The following is a 17,622-nucleotide window of genomic DNA, read 5'->3' on the forward strand; positions in this document are numbered from 1 at the left end:
GCTGCAACTGCAACACAGAAGTCCATTTACGCACCGACTGTAAAACTGGGTTAGAAATGACAATTTTCCGATTTGACTTCACCTCAGATGTGGACCCATCCATTTAACTAATTAGTTTGTCTCTGTGATTTTCGCTTTAGCTACCGTCGTAGCTATTTTCACAAATCTTAATATGGCTACAGGCATACGCGGCATCAAAGCCTTTTCCTTTGAACTCTGTTTCTCAGGGTTTCATCAAAGGTTTAGCTGACCTTCCGCAAGCGGCTCTATTAAGACGGCGTTTCACAGGCTGTCACGACCCATTATGTCAGGCCTGCATGATAGCATTAGGCCGACATTATGACAGACATGTTTCAAAATAAACTTGAATACGACAGACTGTGACATGAGTGTTAAACAAGTTTCAAATGTTCCCTTGTGCCTACAAATTAACGACTTAATTAATTTGGGAGCAGGCTACGGTTCAGAACGCCACAGCCTGATGTCCATATGGCACACCAAGAGGAAAGCTTCACTTTTTATCTGCTACACAGTTTAAAATAAATACTGCAATCCAAATGTGCTAGAAAATTAGTTATAGTTTCACTCTTCAAAGCTATTATTGGATAATGCTGTTTAACTAATAGAACACCTAAAGGTTTTTTTTTTTTAGTTGCTCTTATACTCAGATCTTTATACCCCCAGCACCTTGAGAGACTTTCTGCAAATATGTCTGGATTAAGCGGGGCAGAATCTTCCAGCTGGTCAGACCCTCTGACATTGTCTGTTCTCCTGTCAGCTGGGTGAAGTTTGAGTAGTTTACCCCAAGCAGCGGTCGGCTCATTGCTCCATATGTACTCTTGAGCTCAGAGCTTTAAATCTGCCGGAGCTGTGGGTGTGTTTCAAAAAGTTCCCTTGTTTAACAAAGCTCTCTGTGTGTTATCCTTTTAGATTCACTTCTCTCGCCTTGCCAACATGAGTGACTGTAGCGAAACAACATGGTAAAGCTGCTATTCAGTTAGAAGGGAGAAAATTACCCATGGTTATACATTTTTAGCTCTGAGTCTATATATTTAGATGTTAGCATAGTTGCATATTCACTACATTACGCTCTGTACATGGCACACCAATAAATATTACAGGAATATATTGCAGGTTACTAGGGATGTGCTTGAAACCTGCATACAGTAGTGGTGTTTCATTTGTGAATGAATTAGTGTTATAGAAAAAAAAGTTAACTTGTGAATAAAAAAAGTTGAGTCTCTTTTGAAATTTATGCACACATATTAATATAAAGGATACAGCATATATAAAGGATATTAAAAGTCAGCATGAATTTCACCATATCTATTTTCTAAAATGATCTTATTGTGAGTGATTCATCCATGTATATTAGAGATGCATGATAATGGATTTTTGCCAATATTTTTTTTTTTTACTTATTTTGGTTGGTTGTTAACTGATTGCAACCGATGCATTGGTAACCATAATGGTACATTCACATGGGACGTCAACGTCAATGCCTCAAACACATTGGGGAATGCCGCCTGCATGACCGGTGCCTGAAAGCACATCTCAACAGTGCCAATCTATTGGTCCATTTGGATCATGATGTCATAGGGAGGGGTGCCTGGAAGTATAAAAGGGCACCTTGCTGAATGCGTCATCCACTCAGCTGTCTGAACGGAGATTGTAAAACAGGCAGGCAAAAGGCATGGCGAGTGGCCGCAGTGTCTCGTTCCCTCTCGGGGAACCATAGTTGCATGTGTAACCTGAGACGTTCCCATTCTAGGGAACTCCACGCTGCGTCCCCTAGGAGGCACACTGGGGGACGAAATCCAACCATGCCCTGCAGAGGCACATGCTTATCCACCTGGCGGGGGAGCACCAAGGAAGTGAAAGACATAAACCAAGCCTTTCCCTCAGAAAGGGGGCCATGCCCCTGACGCCACGGACCTGCTCCACAACTTGGCAGAAATGGGGAACCTGATTTGATCAAGGGGAACATCTCACCCAAGTTAAGAGCACAACTATCCTCAGATGATAGGGGAGATGAGTTAGTGTGGACTTCAGAGAGAAACCCCCCTGCACTCCCCCCACTCACCATCATAGACAGCACTGTGGCTGCAGTGGAGTCGTTCAGATTCCTGGGAACCACCATCTCTCAGGACCTGAAGTGAAGACAATCACATTGACTCCATTGTTAAAAAGGCACGGCTGCAAAGATTGTACTTCCTTCGCCAGCAGCTGAGTACCCGTTTAAACTGCCACAGGAGCTGCTGAAACGTTCTACTCAGCCGTCATTAAGTCTGTCCTGGTGCACTTCAATAAACTGTCTGGCTTGGTTCAGCTACAAAATCAGACTTCTCAGAAGACCTACAGAGAACGGTTCGGACTGCTGAAAGGATTATTGATTGTGCTCCCCTGCCAACCCTTCAAGAACTGTATACATCCATATTGAGGAAAGGGCTGAGAAAAATCTCATCATCTTTGAACTTTTGCATCTGGCTGGCGTTTCAGAGCCGCAAATACCAGGACAGTCAGGGCACAAGAACAGTTTCTTCCCCCAGGAATCTCCCCGCGCATAATGACATGAACAGTTAAATGTTCCCCACTTATGCAATAAAAATGTGTAATATCCTCATATGTATTTGGTCCCCTCCATCCTAGTACATCCCCCTGCATCTTACTCAATTCTATTCCATTTATCATCTATAGCACAACTGTTTATACAAATTATTTATTTGCAAATTATTATTATTTTTTTGTCTGTGTGTTGTTGTCTCTGTGTACTGGAAGCTTGTCACTAAAACAAATTCCTTGTATGTGCAAGCATACTTGGCAATAAAGCTCTTTCTGATTCTGATTCTGAGGTAGCTATGCTATGTGAGCCATATGAGTCTGGATACACAAGACCACTGAAGAGACTAACTAGAAAGCCTCTAGAGGACTGCACGCATTCTTCGCCGACACAAACGCGAAAGAAGAATATGCCCTCTAGTGTTAGTATCCAAACATGGAGGCACACATTCCCAAAGGCGCTGCTCGACTGAAGCACTGTACATGTGATCAATAAACCCCAAAAGAGCATCTTAAACCCGTGAATCCCGCAATCTGAGTTTTCGCCATGCCTTGGCAGCAGAGGGACCCGAACTGTGAGAGACAAACACGAACAGAGCTTCTCATTGGAGACCAGGGGTCTGAACCGGAAAACGGAACAAACTAAATTTTGACAGGAACAGAACCAGAAACGGAAACAAAATCAAATTTTATAGTTCCGAACAGAATCGAAAATTTGAAATGACCATTAACCAGTCAATAATGTTATTTTATCTTTTTCATTTAATATTTGAAATTTGCTGTCAACCAGTCACGAATTCCAGTAGTACCGCCTATGCAAATGTGACGCTGAAGCCAAGGAGTGAAATGTCCGCTCAGCTGTGAACTCATCATAGGAAATTTGCAATGGCAATGCACTGCCTTTATCTGAGGATAGTGTAAGATGAATTCAACAGATCACATGCACCTGAAGCGCTTCTGTGAATGGAGGAAAAACAGAAAAAAACTATAGGCTTGCATAAAAAGGAATATAGGCATAATACACTAAATATATTTACTAAATCATATTGACAGATTAACGAAACAAAAGAAAAAATGTGCTAAATTACGGTTCATTGTGACACGTTCCAAAGTTTTCAAAAAGGATACCGAAAACAGCAGAGAGTAGTTGTGTGTGTGTCCTTAAGTGTCAGAAACCTCAGGCACGGAGGGACACACTTTCCACAATGCTCACCTGCCTTGGTCTAACACACGCACTTCAAGCAGACAGCTCCTAAAGCGACAGCAAAGAGGATGACGTATTCAACCAAGTGCCCTTTTTATACTTCTGGGCACCCAGCCTATGACGTCTGGACCAGGTGGACTGGCAATAGATTGGCGTTGTTTGTGCTTCAGACATTGGTTATGTAGGCTGCATTCCCCAATGTGCCCCCTAGTAGGTGGAACGTGGTGTTCCCTAGAAGGGAAACTAATGTGATTGCCTGTTGTCACTATGACGGTCAGGTCAGCACCAACCTTAAGACATGACCTGCATCAAGTGTTGACGCTGACCCCCCGTGTGAATGTACCGTAACATTTTATTTTAAGATGTAACATTTGTAGATGGTCTAAAGCAAAAGAGTTGTAAATATTCTGAAAATCTTTTAGAGCTCTTTGTATTTAAGATTCTTAATCCATTTGGGAGAAAAAAACAAACAAACAAACAAAAAACATATTACACATAAATGAGTAAATCTGTATATAAATTTAATTAATTTAGAAGTGTTGTTTGTGATTGGTGAGTTTAATGAGATCAATAACTGGTTTATTTAATCAGAAACACAATCTTAATGTTATTTGTGTATTTTACTTTTATTGAATGCGCTGATCCAAAGCAGTGAATATAATCACAAATCAGGCAAAAGTTCGCTTCAAAAATGTATTATCGCTAGCACACCCTCTGAGCTAGCGAGTTATTCATCTTTTCAGCAAGACAATTTTCAAATTTGCCTCCTTGCAATAAACAACTGATGGATAAAACCAAGTTGCTGCCCTACTTAAAAAAAAATTTTTTTTAGATAATCTGTTACATTCATATCTGTTGCTACTGTTCTGTAACATGCAAATTATTTTTGGTTGTGAAGGAAACAGTTTGAGTGAATGATTCTGAGATTTACTTGTGCATAATTGTGGCATCAAAATAACTGCATAAATCGCATGTCGCCACCTCAGTGAAAGGATCAAAGGATCAGTGAATGAACCAGAACTAATCACTTTAGTGAACTGATTCAGTAGAACTGATTTATTGAGAAATTAAAATCACCACTTCACTAGAATGCAGTGCAACATTCGCTTTATTTGTCGTTGTAATATAAAATCTTTTAGTGAGTTATAAACAGCATTTTTGTTATATGGTGAATATACATAGAATAGAGTGACAGCTCTGGTTTAATCCACGTCCACATACATCCCTCAGGTCTATTAGAATCCAGAATATGAACCTCTCAGCAGAAATTCTGTTCATCTAACACCACTTCTGTTGAAAGTTTTCTGTCATGCTGGCAAAAACTTTCCTACTTCATCTGAATCATGCAGGGGACGATGACAGCAGATCTGTTTAATTGCCATGTTCACAATTCACAACTCTTATGTGTTAACACATAAGAGAAATGAAAGTTGTTGCATGCATGGCTGCATATTATAGAAGAATAATGGGGTTTTGTAATTTTCTGGTTAATGAAATGTCATGCATGTTGGGTGGGAGGCAGCGCTGAGGCAATCGCACAGGTAGCAATCAGTCAAAGCTAATTTCGTGTTTGTGCACTCAGCTCATTGTTCAGATCTGAATGCCATTATTATAAAGAACAAAGCCTGTCCTTTCCAACAACTGCGCTTTATCATCAGACCATGAAACAGCACTGTAGTTACAAGATTTGGCAGTGTAGCTGTGTCTTTGTTGAGGAGTAACTGAGAGAAATTACTTTGGATTGTGTCTGTATAGTCGATGTTCAAAAACGACAACACCTTTTACTGCAGGTTGTTGATAATGAACAGGCACATCCTGCTTTCCAAGATATAGTCATCATAAGTCTGCTGATTGCAGAATATATTAACATTGTTTTCTGAGAAGAATCGAACCACCCACACGTAAGTTATTTCTAAAGCCTTTAGTGGTTGCGCATTGTATTGAACTGCAGAGGTTGGTGGGCAGCTCAACGAGTATTGACAGAAAGACAGATGGAAACAGGGGCCCAATCTGCCTTATGTGCATGCCCTTAACCGAATACCACTGTATGCTGCATGACCACACTGATAGCACCAGCGAAGTGGAGCTTTTCACTTGGAACAAATCTCCCTGACAGCTGACAGGTCAAACTATAGCAGTTCTGAGGAAAACTTTCTTCCTCCTCTTCCCTACGGTTGCAGTTATTATTCAGTGATATTCCTCTCCACAAACCGGGCTGTTGCTACAAGGTAAAGCAGTTCATGCGACATTGTTTCCATTAGTTTACTAATAATGGTTTTCTTGTGGTTGCAGTTATCGGCTGGTTAAGGGGAAGAGATGCTTCTTTATCGGAAATGCATTTGATGTTTTCTCTCAGTGAAATGGTCCACACCACACTCATTACAAACCTAATGATTTAGAGGTCAATAAATGCATTTAGCTGAATAATGAATGATGATTTGTTTAAGCATTTTGTAGGCCATCTCAAAATCATCCATCTTTTGCAAATCTAAAAAGTTTTCTTTCTTTTTCTTTTTTTTGTGTAGTGTATATATATATATATATGTGTGTGTGTGTGTGTGTGTGTGTGTGTGTGTGTGTGTGTGTGTGTGTGTGTGTGTGTGTGTGTGTGTGTGTGTGTGCGCAAAAAAAAAATAAAATAAAAAATAAAATTAGTAATGTCTGTCAAAATTTTATGGTTGAATTTCCAGCAAAAATACTACATGAGCATTGTTTCAAAGTAAACCAGGACTGATTTTCAGAATGATGTATTGACTCCCTCTGTATTGAAAGAATCATTTTCAAGAGCAGGTTCAAGCACTTATGAAATGAATAACAGCATTTGTTCTCCCATTTGAAAGCAGCCCCTGATGGTCCATTTTAATTGGCAGTTGGTCACAGCGCTTTCCAAGATATCTGTCTTTCACTCTGCTCAATTATGCTGCTCAAACATGCCAAGATGTCTTCCTGTCGCAGTAGGTTTCATTAATATAATCCACGAATGACATATTTCCTGTTGTTTTATTTTTTTATTTTATTTTTTTTAAATTATCGCAAAGTTACCAGTTACAATGTCTCTTAACATATTGAAAGACACATTTTTACACATTTGTACATGTGCGCACCCACTCGTCTTGCCCCTTACATCTGCCTTTCCTACTGTATGCAATTTAGAATTGATTCAGAAACTGCGTTGCTTAGTTACGAGGCATTATTGCTCTTCTAAAATTGGGGGGTGGGAAGGGAACTCTCTCTCTCTGGCATGTTTCATGCAGCCACATGCTCTGTAGAAGCTCATACGGTTCTTTCTTTCTTTCTGTTTAGTGCTGAAGTCAGTGTAGTCCTTAAATAGGCATGCAATAAATGCATCCAGAGAACTCTAACCCAAGATTCCCAGTTCTCAAGTGCGGCTCTGTTTTGAAGCTTGTTTTTTTCTAGTCTTCATTAAAATAAAATGAGTTAAAAATTGCTGTTTGATCTTTCTTAGCATCTATAATGCAATTTTCTTCATAAAGAAGTCATGAATCTTCAGTTCTGTCATATCAGCATGTAAATTACCAATATAGCAGTGGCTTTATGGATTTCTCATTAGGAAATACCCAATGCCTGTAAACTGCACCAGCTAGGACTTTTGATATGCAGGTATCTGTGTCCGTAGAACATATAAATCTTTGTATGGCAACTCTCGAACACATTAACCTGATAAAAGATGGATGATAGGGGATGTTACACATACCGACTCGTCTCTCTCAGTGCCTCAGCCTGCCTTTACCTGCTCCTGACTGCTGCCTCAGCTCCTTCCTGAGAAAGAACGCACTCACGAGTGAGAGAGAGAGAGGAATAATGAGGGAGAGAGAGGGGGAGTGTGAGAGGAAAAAGACGCTGAATCCTGGTTGGCTAGAGAGAGTAGAGGCTGACTCAGTGTATCTGAAAGAGCAGCATGTGACAGATGCAATTCTCATCCCAGTCCTCACCATCAGACCAGGGGCTTGTTCGCCATTGGCCCCGTTCATTGGACCGGCAACGCACGGCATGCTATAACACCATGCTTTCCTTTGCCAGACCCAGCAGAGCTCTCTCACTAGTGCGTATCACTTGCGCAACGAGCAGGAGACTCAGCCCAGACACACTTCAGCCCAGCGCAGAGAGCCGAGACTGAGGAAGAGGAAAGAGCAGCTCTGCATTACTCTCTTTTCCATTGCACGGAAGAGGAGAGAGCGGGATAACGCATTGCTGGAGGCTACTATAAGAAGCAGAGGCACGTCAGAAAAAGCCCACAAAGTGACTGTAACAGACCGAGCAATGAGAAATGACTGATGTTTGAGGATCCGAGAGGATGAGGGAACACGCTCGCTCTGTTCCTGACTGATGGAAAGTGAGCTTGTGCCTTTCATCTGAAACAGAGAAACAAAAGAAAAGGCTTGTTGGGTGGACTTGTTTTGCTCTCTCTTGGCTGGACTCTGTGCATGGAAGCTTCAGGTTCCCCATGGCGTGTTACTACATTGTCATCAGCTCCACACACCTCAGCAATGGACACTTTCGAAACATCAAGGGAGTTTTCCGAGGTCCCCTCTGCAAGAATGGCAACAAAAACTTGGTAACTACCCCGTCTCCCTTATCAACGTGTGTTTGATCATGTGCTTAGCAAATGTTTGCATCTGTAATGTTGGTTCTGGAAACTTTTCAGTACTGTGGTAACACTTTACATGTCCATACAGATAAGTAAAAATAATGAATACCGTGATTACTATAGTAAAATCAATCTGTATATACACACTGCAAAAAGTGTTAACCTGCAACTGTCTACCTGATTAGAATGAGATTTAAATAAAAATTTATTTAGGTTGATTCAGTGATGTTAAATAATATTTTTGAATTGAATAAGACCAGTTATTTTAGACGTGACCATCTTTTCAGTTCAGATCAAATTGTAATTGTAAAGATTGTTAGGATTCCCCAGTAATCACAGTGTAACAGGAACACTCATGTGAAGCTGGCCAATCAGTAATTTAAAAAGTAGTTCCTGTTTATGAGGAAAGTTGCAGATGGAGAAAATGAGTTAGGCTGTAGTCCGTAACCATAACTAAATTCCTAACAGATGGATAGGGATCATATTAATCTCTACTCACAGTCATGGCCTGGGATTTAGTCTAACTGTACTTTTCTGCTCTTGCCCTCTAAATAATCCTCCTGTTTTTGCTCCCACCAAACTGCCTCTATTTATGCACAAACTCTGCAGTGCAAAGGGGAATTTAAAAACAAAATCAGTGTTAGTACAATATTATTTTTCATAATTACTCTAAGAGCAGTTTGAAGATTGTTTTTCAATTCGTTGGCGAGTTAAGCAGGATTATAAATACAAAGTAATGAGATGAATGATGCAGCCGTACAGTGTAATTTAATTAAAGCACTCGGCTCCTGAAAGGAAGCATCTTTCAAAGCTTTTAAATGTGGAAGTGAAATTTCATACTCTTTCACTGCTCTCTTCTCAAGCCTGCCCGTGTCATCTCTGTCAGTTGGGAAAACAGAGATTTCTTGACAGCAGCCTCCTCCTTTCAAAAGAATCAAAAATGATTGGAGATGAAATATTGAAGCTCTTGGCTTGGGATCAAGCGCCAATGCTGCTCATCTGCCTCCCGCCTCCAGCTGAAAGGCTTATACTGAGGGAACGTTCGGGTGGCGTAACTGTGAATTCAGCAACAGATTGTTTCTCATACACGGACGAAAAGTAGAATGAGGTTTCGGTGGCCGTTGTCGGCTCGATCTCAATGCAATTATCTGATTCGACACATCTCCCACTCTGTTGTGGGGAGAATCTGGTGTCAGTGAATGTAAAATTACTACGGAGCATTGTGTGCATCGCTGCCACCACTCTGTAACAGTAAATTTAGTTCATTACTCCCGCCGCTGCATAGAGCAGCTGTAGATCTCATATACTCTTGCATACACACTCTCAGATGTATGGGTATGAAAGGCAGACTAAGAAAGCTGTGCTTATCCCAGCGCTGGTGCAGTGCCATCTGGCTCCTTTTCCTGGTGCAGTGATATTTTAGTCCAGAAGAAAAGCTTTGTGCTGTAGAACATTTGTTCAGCGTGGCTCAGACACAGAGGAAAGGAGAGGAAGAAGGATAATAACGATATAACTGAGTGTGAGTGCTCCCATAGTCACTCTTATGATATGATGGACTTTTCTGCTATGAAATACAGAACCACTCAGTAAAGTCCATCTTTGTAATTAGAGGAAATTGCTCTCCCGGATTTCAAGCGAAAGAGTCAACCTACTGATAATGTTGAGAGGAAAATGAAAACAAGACAAGTTGTGCATATCTTGCGTATTGAATGGCTTATAACAGTTACTTGTTGACGATGAGCATGTTTTACTTGCAACATTTGTGGAGAAGAGATTGGAAAAATGCATGAAACGGAATATTTAACACTGTTTGTAAATTTATATTACAAAATTAAAACAATTACAAAATTAAATGACACTTACTTTTGTCATAACTTGCATTATTATTATTATTATTATTATTAACAACAGTATATATTATTTATATGTTTCTTTTTGCAGCAAGTAGATTATTGTTTTGTCAGGGTTTGTTGTTATATTAGAGTAGCAATTAAATAAAATATTGTATACTGTCTGTAATTTCTTAAATAATTTTATTAAGTGTTCATTAAAAAAGTAATATGTAAATATTTATTATTTTATTATGTATATTTTAAGGGTTATAAAGACTCTTTCAATATGAAGCCGATACCATTGAATAAATAGATAACTTCATTGTTTATCTTAAACTCCAACAATACCAAAATTGTTTTGTTTTGCTTTGCTTGGTTTGTTGCTTTGATTTTTGTTTTATTTTGTTTTTTTTATTTTGCATTTTTGTTTGTTTAGCCTTGCTTTGCCTTGCTCTGCTTTGTTTAGTTTTTTCTTTGATGTTGTTGGTGGTTTTTTTTTTTTTTTTTTTTTTTTTTTAGTCCAGGTGTGGTAAGGCAGTTAAAACATCATCAAAACATCATACAAAGTCGGACACAGAGTGAACACCAGCGCCTGAGTGGAATTTTGCCCCTTGCTTTAATTTGAATGAATATGCATATCAATGGGGTTATTTCAACGCTGGTATCGATTTCCTCACAGTCACTGCTAAGTCAGCCCATCTCCCCACTGAGCTGTGATGTGAGCATCCATTTCCACTCAGAGATGCCCCTTTCAGACACCACTGTGCTCTGGGAAAGGATCCTTACGCTGAATATCTATACAGTATGTATGGCCACAGTGCCTCTATTGGCAGATGCATGGCAGTGTGAACAGGTGTTATTATCAGCTCTTGTGCTGATTGCACAGGGGTTCTGGGCGATCGTGTAGATTAGATGTTGCTAACGTGATATGCATATATGCATATGCCATTGTCGCTCTGATATTCTTATTTGTCTTGTGTATCATGCTTTTTCTTCATGCCACCACCCAAAGCACAGAAGTCTGTGAAGTCCTAATCACCACTGACTGTGTGCAAGAGACGAGGCAGCAGCAGTCTAGCTTAATCGGAGAGAGCAAAAGAGAAAGAAACAAAAACAGTGGGAGGAGAGGGATTGGAAAAGGGCAAAATGTTATTATATTCCTCTTACCCTTTGTCTTTCCCTACTGGGAAAGCCGGCCCGACAATTTGCATTGTGGGAACACAATGCGTATGTGTGTGCAGAAGCACTCTGAGTTGCTTCCTAATTGAGAATTACAGCAGAAATCCAGCTCTAGCAGTGACCAGGCTCCCATGCACAAGCTCTGCTGCGGGGTAATTAATATAGTGGCTCAGACGATTAGCCTCTGCAACCTTTCGCCGCGTTTTACCGCACGGCCCCATCCAGGTGTGAGGGAGAAACGAGCGTTTAGATATCACACAGTGCAGCATGCATTATTTACAGACGGGGAGAACCCAAGGCTTGTCATCACTGCTGAATGCAGACAGATGTAGTTAACTTTACACACGCCCGAGACAAATGTATGGCACGCTCGCACTCGGCTGATTAAAATTCACTCCATTCATGGCCTTCTGTTACTCATAAACGCCAGGTTCATTTAAATACCCTGAACGTGGCGTTTTGCCTGCTAGTGCTGCATCAATTTCATTTCACAGTGCTGTTAACTTTAGAACAATGGAATCATTCTCTATGAACCCCGCAGACACGGTGTTTGTTTCTTTGTGAGTGTGTATGTGTGTGTGTTTTGGAGGTATTCACTGTGACAAATCAAATCTCTTCCCCTGGTTGTGTTGTTCTCCTCCTCTCTGCACAAAAGAGGCATGGTGCAGATTCCAGGGGCCCTTATAAAAGTGCTAATCCCATGTTTTCTACTGACGGTGAACCCATTTTCACACTGATTCACAGAAAATACCCCATTGAATAAACTGTGTACTTAGAAGGCACAAAGGCACAGCGGGGTTTCACTGTAGGCTTGCTACTGAGGTATAATAGCACAATTACACAGTAGCATGGCAGCTTTACCCTTTCTCCTTCCTGTATTTGGCTCACCTGATGTTCAGAGATGAAACGTTCACGGCGATCCTATGCTGTCAACCCATTGTTGTTGTCTTACCCTCATAAATATTTAAGTCGCCGGCCACAAGGATCTATAATTTACCTGCTGTTTCAATGCAGAATAAGCGGCTAAAGCAGTGAGACCAATCTCTTGCTCCGAAGCGCTCGCCTCTATATAATCGCTTGAACTTTGCCAGGCATTTTTGTACACGTCAGGAGGGTTTTGCACTCGTAAGCAGTGGAGTAAAAATACCCTGCCAGCCCTGAGCTCTGGCCTTGTACAACTGAAGGGCAGCATATAGAGAGAGGCTTCCTTACAGCGTTCCTTCCAGCGTTCCTGCTTCCTAAGGGACAGATGCTGCTATACCATTGCCTGTGACATATCCACTCTGACCCTGAAAGCACATGACTCCTAAAGGAGTAGTTCACCCTGAAGTGTTCATTATTTACTGTACTCACCTATATGTTGACCCAGTGTATGTTGGGTACTAAAAATATTAATTAGTATCACTGACATCATATTAGAATGATTTCTGAAGGATCGTGAGACACTTGAAGACTGTTCTTCTGAAAACTCAGCTTTGCCCATTTCAGGCATAAATTACATTTTTAAAATATAATTAAATAGAAAATAGTTATTTTAAATGGTAATAATATTTCACTAAATTGCTGTTTTTACTGTATTTTGAGCAAATAAATGTAGTCTTAGTGAGCATACTGTAAGAGACTTCTCTTAAAAATAAAACAAACAGATTATACATCAGATTTTTTAATCTTAGTGTACATTTTATCAATTCACACATTCCGAGGGAGTTAAACCATAAAACTTGGGTTGTTTAATGCTGTCTGAGTTGCAAAATAAAAGACCATAAAAGTCCTATATACAGTCTAGTCTTCTGCTACATACTGTAATAGATTTGTTTAAGCAGTACTCTAAAATGTGAGTCTGTATTCATTGATTAATTTATCATTGCAGCATCTTCTATTCTAATTATAATTATAATCTAATTCAGTTAATTATATTTTGTCATGAAATTGCTTGTTGTTAAAGATATGATTTTTTATTTTTTATTTTAATTATGGCAGAAGACTTTGAATATAAGCTAATAAACTTTTTTTTAAATTCTCCTTTTGCTTTCAACAACAACAATAAAATAATAATAATAATAATAAATGACAGCATACAGGTTTGGAAAAAAGACATAAGGGTGAGTAAATGATGACCATTTTCAAGTTTATGTGAACTGTCCCTTTTAGGCTCTATATGCTTGTGTGTTTATGCTATGTAATATAAATGAAATATGCAGCACAATGAATGCAGTATGTATGGGAAGGTACAGGTGCAGCACTGGAAAGAGAGCCCTGTGGTTGTGCCAGTAATTGAACGAGTCCCCATCGTTGCTCATAGCCACTCACCGCAATATGAGTGCTGAGAGCCTTTTAATGTTCCCCATTCCTTTGAGTGATATTATAATGCAGAGCATCGCAGCTGCCTCGTCTCACTTGATTTGATGCTTGATAGAAGTGAAGCGCTTCTTTTCCTCCTTTTCAAAGAAGAAAAAAAAGTGCAGCAGACCAAGCAAGCTTGTAAACACTGAGTAACACAGCAGCAGACCCTCAGTTCATTGAGCTTCACTGCTGCCCACCTCCCGCTTTACCGGAGCCGATCGCTGGGAGATGACTGCAATGGGCCATGTTTGTGATTGAGGACAGATGGAGATGCAGGGAAAGAGGCGCAGAGAGGGGCTGTGAGGAGTCCTCCAGGTGACCACAGTATTTCTGATGAGCTCTGAGTTAAGTGTGTAGGTGTTCACTGAACCTCCTCCCTCTCTCCATCTCTCCCTTTATCTGTCTAGTATTCAGGTACTTCAGCAAACAATGATATTATTAGAGTGCTGAATACTAGACCTTTTGTCTTTGACTCAAGTCAATTAACTTCTGCTCTGCTCTCATGCTTCTCTTTCATTCTCTCTTTTTCTTGCTTCCTCTCACTCTACCTTGTAACACTTTTTTTCTCTTCCTTTCTTAATCCAACCTGATCTCATTAATATTCATTAGTATTCGTACTTAGAGTGTGGTTCTAGCGCACATACAGTACATTTTTGTACATTTGGAGAGACACTAAAACGTATTATATTCATGTACTAACAGCTACCAATAAGTCATGGAGATTATAAGTTAATGTAATTGTATTTTATCGTTGACATTTTACAAGTTTTACAAAATTTTCTTTTCGTCTCCGTTACCAAATTTGATATTTAATGTTTAATTCTGGGTAATTTCTTAAGAGAAGTCTGAACGATTGTGCCTGTACTTGATGTGTGACATGATGTAAAGATGTTAACGTTGTACTTCAACATTATACTGTTCCAAATGTACTTCATAATTTGAGCTTTGAGTTTGAACTGAGCTTTGATGAAAATTAAATTCAGCAATATAAAGTGCCAATTACTTTTAGTCCCATCGGAATTCATTTTATAAATAAATGGCATTTTTAAAGGTCATTATCATCTAAAGTTTCTTGCACTGAAGAGTAAGAGTGAGAATCCCAGCTTAATACTGAGTTTGTTCACCTGCATCAGTCCTCTCGAAAGCTGAGGTCATAATTATTTAAAAAAATTGGGTGAAAGGGTGTACAGTTTAAATGAATCAGTATATATCTAAGTAATGTAAGTATACACAACCATTTAGAAATGTGAAGTCGGTAAGATTGTTAAAGGCTACATTTATTTAATAAAAAATACAGTAAAAAAAGTAAAAAAATTATAATAACATATATATACTGTATATATTTGTGATGCAAATGTGAATTTTCAGCATCATTACTCTATTCTTCAGTGTCACATGATTCTTCAGAAATCATTCTAATACCCATAATATCTGATTTGATGCTCAAGAAACATTTCCAATTCTTATCAGTGTGGAAAACATTTGTGCTGCTTAACATTTTTGTGGATACTATGATACTTTTGTGATTATTTAATGAACAGAAAGTTCAAAACAACATCATTCATTTGAAAATGAAACCTTTTGTAACAATGTAAATGTTTAAACAGGAAAATTGCTCAGATTGCCATTACAGGTAGTGTATATGTAAACAGGGATCACCCTGCTAGATAAATCACACTTAAGCTCATAAAAAAAAAAAAAGTGGGGTGCATATTTGAAATTGAAGACACCACAATAATAAATAAGCACGTAGTAAAGTGTCTGCAACAGATAATGCCACAGATGATCCAAACAATCACAAAACTCAGTGATTCAGCGACATGAACTGCTCAAATTATGGTAAAATCCAGCGACTAGATGTTATCCAGTGCAGACGATCTGAGATTGACAGAAAATCTAAGCGGGTCCAGTCTGTGCTGCTGAATCATAAATGTCCCAGCGATGTCAGTGTGATGGTCGTTATAATTTACTGTAAAATATAGCAGGGACACATTTATAGCACATTCATTGTCAGCAAGTAGCATGGTGTGCTGTTGTTGTAAATTTGAGTGAATAAAGCTTCACCTTAAACTTATAGTACAATGCATTTTTTTCAATTATGGTGCAGTTTCTGATAAAGTGTAGTATGCATCATTGTAAGCAAAAGAGTGCTATATTAGTATCCTTGTATAACACCAAAAAAAAAAAGAAAACTAATTATTTTAAAATTACATTGAAACTTGGATACAAAATGTAAAATTAAAATAAATAAATACAACTATAATAACGCAGATCCTCCTGCCTGGAAAGTATGCAGGTATTTCTAAAGAGTGGCATCCCTGTCTTACAACGTTATGATTTCTTCCTCTACTCCAGAGAGAGAGAGAGAGCGGCTTAAAGTCTCTATTTGTGGTTGTTAATTATTCAAGTGTCGTCACCTTCATCTCTGGGCAAAATGGAGTCAGGCTGGGGCAGCAGTAGCTGTGCTGTCTCCTGCCAACCGCCTCTTAATCTGCAATCATTTAGATCCGGGAGGTGGAGTCAGGGTCAGCCACTGTCACTTGAGCTTCATATCAGACTGATTTATGTTTAAGTGTACAAAATAACTGTAGAAAACAGATCCATCAGAACTACCTAATCACCATAATCATTCGCTACAAAATGCTGATTATATTTTGCTGGCTACAATTTCGAATAATTTTCCTGTTTGATATAACTGCTGAATACTGAACTGCAATGTGTGTGTGATCCTGGTTGTGTACTTGTATCTGTGCCTTGTTTTCTTATTTCTCTTGTGTGTATTTGTGTACGTCAATGTGTTTGTGTTCCAAATACATTTAAAATCTCTGGCCATGGTTTGCTGGGAGACTGCGCTCTGCATGTGAGCAGTTTCTAATGATCAGAATGTCAGCTAATTGACGGTGATCAACTGTGTGCTTAAAGATGATGAGACATCAGAGAAAAAAAACTTGCAGCTTGGCCTGTGCAATTTGGGCAGTGTTATTTTGAATAAGCTTCAGATAGTGTTGGTAAACTGTAACTGTTCAAAAAGGTGTTGATATCTCTGATGAAATTACTAGATGATATAGCATAATTAGATTTTAAATGGGTCTATGCGTATCTCTTTTTCTGATATAAAACTATATAAAATGTCTAGGATTTAAATTACAATAAAAAAATTAGGTTATTAATCATATAAGCAAATTTTATAGCTTTGATCTTATTCATGATTATGGAGCATGAAGATGAGAGAGAACTCGTTTACATTGTAGTGCAATTATGCACTGTATACAATGCATTTTAGAGGCTCTAAAATTAAGATTATTTTCACTGTATCTGTTTGCTTGAATGAAAGACAGGTTGTGTGAAATGATTATTTTTGTACAGCCAGTTTTATTACAATAAAGTCTGGGCCACTTTGCAATTTTAGCCAATTATTCTGGCCAAGAACCACCCACTTAGACAGGAAGCAGCTGTCTGACAGACACTTAAAATGTCCACAACTACAATTTGCTTTTTAAGGATGATAGATCTGAAATCAGTGAAATAAGACTGTGTTCAGTTTTTACAGTTATACATTTATATCACATTCAAATAATCCACACTGCTGTTTTTACAGACTATTGTGTTGTAACCCAAACAGAACAAGTTTCTTTCTAAATCATCATCATCATTATTATTATTATTATTATTATTATTATTATTTATTGGAAAATTTTTTTGTGCTTTTGTTGAATCCTTTTTCTCTTTTTGCACTCTTTACACCACCTTTCAAAAGTTTGGGGTTGGTAAAAAATATATATATTTTTTAGATGTTGTTGAAAGAAGTCTCTGCAGCTCATAAAAGCTGCAAATAAAAAGCTACAGTAAAATAATACAGCAGTAATACAGTGAAATAATGTAAAATATCACTTTTC

General features: G+C 38.8%; 1 pseudogene; it reads left to right on the forward strand.

Annotated features, from left to right (window-relative positions):
• The first annotated feature begins 7,510 nt into the window (after positions 1-7,510).
• The window catches only part of LOC109095699, a 50,007-nt pseudogene continuing 39,895 nt past the window's right edge, over positions 7,511-17,622 (forward strand).

The sequence above is a fragment of the Cyprinus carpio genome, chromosome B9, assembly GCF_018340385.1.
Source record: "Cyprinus carpio isolate SPL01 chromosome B9, ASM1834038v1, whole genome shotgun sequence".
Taxonomy (NCBI): Eukaryota; Metazoa; Chordata; class Actinopteri; order Cypriniformes; family Cyprinidae; genus Cyprinus; species Cyprinus carpio.